The sequence below is a fragment of the Cebus imitator genome, unplaced genomic scaffold, assembly GCF_001604975.1.
Source record: "Cebus imitator isolate Cc_AM_T3 unplaced genomic scaffold, Cebus_imitator-1.0 Scaffold88, whole genome shotgun sequence".
NCBI classification, from domain to species: domain Eukaryota; kingdom Metazoa; phylum Chordata; class Mammalia; order Primates; family Cebidae; genus Cebus; species Cebus imitator.
Window position 1 is genome coordinate 1,403,458 of NW_016107403.1, and position 4,972 is coordinate 1,408,429.

Sequence of the window (4,972 nt, forward strand, 5' to 3'; positions counted from 1 at the left end):
CCACTATCTTACTCCCTTTGTTCCACCCAGTAGTAGTTGGGTTTTTGACATCTGTCAAAGTATAGATTGTCTACTCTTCTGTATTAGTTTTCTTCACTTTTTTTTAAAAGAATATTTTTTAAGCAAGATAGAGACAGAGTCTTGCTCTGTTGCTCAGGTTGGTCATGAACTCCTGAGCTCAAGCGCTCCTCCTGCCTCACTTCCCAGAGTGCTGGGATTACAGGCATGAGCCACCGTGCGTGGCCAGCTTTCTTCAGTCTTGACTTACAGTAGTTCTGCCCAGCCAGTGAAACTGTTAATATTCTGATGTAGCCTTTTTTCTCTTGTTTGTAAATTATTTACCATCGCTGATCCTAGGCATCCTATACAATAAAACGTCTTTGAGCACAGCCACATCTCAGCAGTTCATTCTGGTTAATAAGGAAAGAAAAATGTCAAAATCTATTATTTTCTCAGAAGCTATTAAATGTTTTACAGCTGTAAAAATACACTGTAGATATGCTATACTTACTTACATTACTTTTCTGCTCTTCTGTAGAGTGAATGCCCTCCAGTCAACAATTTCCAGAAACAAACCTATCTATGGTTGAGCAAGTGAAGTTTATTACTCACTGTAGCCAGGGAGAACACATATATTTAATAACTATGGTGCATCTTAGTAAAAGGTGTTAGAAAGATCTTACAGGATTTGGGCTTGTATTTGGTGATTTTAAGGAGGGTTTGAGAAAACAAGGTTTTGCTCTGAATTGGATGCTATCAGGAGCTGGGAATAATTCTATGAATAAATATTATAAAACCTATCTAGAAGAAGAGAAGACTAGAGTGAGGTCTAAAGCTGTAGTAGTTAAAAAGCAGGGGTTGGCTGGGCACGGTGGCTCATGCCTGTAATCCTGGCACTTTGGGAGGCCAAGGTGGACATATCACCAGGTCAGGAGTTCAGGTGTTCCAGACCAACCTGGCCAATATGGTGAAACTCCATCTCTGTTACAAAAAATACAAAAACTAGCCGGGCGTAGTGGCAGGCACCTGTAGTCCCAGCTACTCGGGAGGTGAGGCAGGAGAATCACTTGAACCTGGGAGGCGGTGGTTGCAGTGAGCCGAGATCACACCACTGCACTCCAGCCTGGGCGACAGATTTTTTTAAAAATCTGTCTAAAGGAAAAAAAAAAGCAGGATTCACTCATTAGTTGGAAGAGGGGAATGTTTGGTATTTCATGGTTTAGGCAGGGTTCAGTGTTCATGTTTTGCCTGTGTTTAGTTACAATTGTAGAATGGTTTTGTTCCACTGTGGTCACAGAGTGGCCTTATTTGATGCTGATGTTCTGTAAGTGCCAGGTCTAGTACCAAGGTTTAGCTGATAGTAGTAGGCCAGCTCCTGGATATGAGAAGCTACTTTTCTCTTTCTTAGCTTTTTTTTATTTTTGAAATGGAATCTGACTCTCACCCAGGCTGGATTGCAATGGCTCGATCGAGGCTCACTGCAACCTCTGCCTCCTGGGTTCAAGTGATTCTCCTGCCTCAGTCTCCCAAGTAGCTGGAATTACAGGCACATGCCACCTTGCCTGGCTAATTTTTGTATTTTTAGTAGAGACAGAGTTTTGCCATGTTGGGCAGGCTGGTCTGGAATGAACTCTGGACCTCAAGTGATCCACCTGCCTCAGCCTCTCAAAGTGCTGGGATTACAGGTGTGAGCCACTGCGCCTGGCCTGTTTCTCTGCTTTGAGGGTCAAGTTTTACCCTTTTTGAATTGCAGGGCTTCTTATCCAAATTCACATTTAAGTTCTAACCATACAGGTATCACAGTTTGTTACTCCATTAACCAAATGATTTGGGTTGTTTTCTGCTATTGTTGTTTATTTTTTATTTAAATTTTTTTGAGATGGAGTCTTGCTCTGTTGCCCAGGCTAGAGTGCACTGGCACAATCGCAGCTCACTGCAACCTCTGCCTCCCAGGTTCAAGTGATTCTCCCTGCTTCAGCCTCCTGAGTAGCTGTGATTACAGGCATCCGCCACCACACCCAGCTAATTTTTGTATTTTTAGTGGAGATGGGGTTTCACCATTTTGGCCAGGCTGGTCTAACTCCTGACCTCAAGTGATCCACCCGCCTCAGCCTCCCAAAGTGCTGGGATTACAGCCATGAGTCACCATGCCTGACCTCCTGTTTTTAACTCTTACGCATAAAGATACTGTAAATTCATGTAGAGGTCTTAGAAGTTTTCATTCTCCTGCATAAATAAGTAGAGGAAGAGATTGTTGACTTATATGATAAATATATATTTAATGTCATAAGAAACTACCAAACTCTTTTTCCAACTGGGTACTATTTTATTCCCTACCAGCAAATACATGAAACGTCCATTACTCCCTCTCTTGTAATATTTTGGTCTTTTCTTTTCTTTTCTTTCTTTCTTCTGTCTCACTCTGTTGCCCAGGCTGGGGTGCAGTGGTATCATCTTGGCTCACTGCAACCCCTTCTACTCCTGGGTTCAAGTGATTCTCTTGCCTCAGCCTCCCAAGTAGTTGAGACTACGGGCGCATGCCACCATGCCCAGCTAACCGGCTAATTTTTCGTATGTTTAGTAGAGATGGGGTTTCACCGTGTTAGCCAGGATGGTCTCAATCTCCTGACCTCTTGATCCACCCTCCTTGGCCTCCTAAAGTGTGTGAATTACAGGCATGAGCCACCACACCTGGCCATATTTTGGTATTTTCGTGTTCTTTTGTTTTTTTGTTTTTCAAAATTAGGTGCATTGTCGTATCTTGTGGTTTTAATTTGTACTTCCCTAACAGCTAATGATGTTGAGCATCTTTTCTTACACTTATTTGCCATTTATGTCTCAAATTTTTGGCCAAATTTATATTTTACTCTTTGCCTACTATAGATAGACAGATAGATAGATAGATAGATAGATAGATAGATAGATAGAGATGAAGTCATTCTCTGTTGAGCAGGCTGGATGCAGTGGCACGATCTCTGCTCACTGCAACCTCTGCCTCCCAGGTTTGAGTGATTCTCCTGCCTCGGCCTCCTGAGTAGTTCAACTATAGCCATATGCCACCATGTCCGGCTAATTTTTGTATATTAAGTAAAGATGGAGTTTTACCATGTTTTGTGGGCTGCTCTTGAAGTCCTGACCGCAGGTGATTCACCCACCTCGGTCTCCCAAAGTTCTGAGATTATAATCATGAGCCACCATACCCAGCTGGGATAAGCAATCTTAAAAAGCACTTTGTTGATTTCTGGTGAATAGTGAAAGTGTGACAAACTATGACTCATCACTTTTATTTTTTAAGCATATGTCTTAAACTGGCAGGTATGCATTAGGGGACCGGTATAAGAAGGTTACAACATTGTTTGAAATACTGAAAAACTGGAAACAATCTCAGTATCTTTTAATAATCGAAAAAATGGTTGAGGTTGCGTGTGGCAGCTCATGCTTGTAATCCCAGCGCTTTGGGAGGCCAAGGCAGGAGGATCACCTGAGGTTGGGAGTTTGAGTCCAGCCTGGCCAACATGGCGAAACCCTGTCTCTCCTAAAAATACAAAAATTAGGCAGGTGTGGTGGCACACATCTGTAATCCCAGCTACTCTGGAGGCCAAGGCACAAGAATCGCTTGAGCCTGGGAAGTGCCCGATCTTCATAAACTTTTCTTTACATGTCATTATCAAGTACTTATTGAACACCTACTCTGAATCAGGCACAGTATGAAATACTGATAATTCTATAATAAGTAAGAAATTTCCCTGTTTAAGGGGGTGAATCCAGTTAGTCATTTATTTTCAGGATAAAGAAACAGAAGAATGTGGTAGGTAGTATGTACTCATAAGGAGAAAGCATTTCTTAGTCGCTTTGTGTGGTGTTTATAAGATGACTTCATCTGTTTTATCAAGAGTCATCATATTATATTGAATTTGAAATTTTAAGTCATAGTAAGGAATGGCATGGAAATTTTTGTTTGACATGAGGCCAGGTGTGGTGGCTCAAGCTTGTAATCCCAGCATTTTGGGAGGCCAAGGTAGGAGGATTACTTGAGTCTAGGAGTTCAAGACCAGCCTGGGCAACAGGTAAGACCCTATCTCTACAAAAAAAAAAAAAAATTAGCTAAATGTGGTGGCACATGCCTGTAGTCTTAGCTACTTGGGAGGCCGAGGGAAGAGGATCGATCACTTGAGCCCAGGAGTTGGAGGGTGCCGTGAGCTAGGATCGTGCCCCTGCACTCCAATGTGGGTGACAGCAAGACTCTGTTTAAAAAACACAAGGCTGGGCGAAGTGGTTCACACCTATAAGCCTGTAATCTGAGCACTTTGAGAGGCCAAGATGGATAGAATACCTGAGGTCAGGAGTTCAAGATCAGTCTGGCCAACATAGTGAATACCCTGTCTGTACTAAAAATGCAACAATTAGCTGGGTGTGATGGTGCACATCTGTAATCTCAGCTACTTTGGAGGCTGAGACACGAGAATTGCTTGAACCTGGGAGGCGGAGCAGTGAGCAGAGAGAGCACCACTGCACTCCAGCCTGGGTGACTGAGTGATATTCTGTCTCAAAAAAAGAAAAAAGACAGACTAAGAAATTAATTTGCATTCAGACAAATGGTCAAAAATGATAGAAATAAAACAAAAAATTAATTTTCAAATACAGTGTGATTTGAGTATAACGATTACAGAAGTTGTTCTATATACTTTTTGATTATGCTGAGTTTTTAGATTCATTTAAAGCTTAATTTGCATTAGGAATTAATGTTTTAAACTAGTTGTTTAGTTCAAAGAAAATAGAAATGTGTTACTAAGGGCCGGGCGCGGTGGCTCAAGCCTGTAATCCCAGCACTTTGGGAGGCCGAGGCGGGTGGATCCCGAGGTCAAGAGATCGAGACCATCCTGGTCAACACGGTGAAACCCCGTCTCTACTAAAAGTAAAAAAAATTAGCTGGGCATGGTGGCACGTGCCTGTAATCCCAGCTACTCAGGAG

At 42.4% G+C, this 4,972-nt stretch overlaps 1 protein-coding gene across 1 annotated transcript in view; it reads left to right on the forward strand.

Annotated features, from left to right (window-relative positions):
* SPAST (spastin) overlaps positions 1-4,972 on the forward strand; it is an 83,572-nt gene that overhangs the window by 16,345 nt on the left and 62,255 nt on the right. The window lies entirely within an intron of this gene.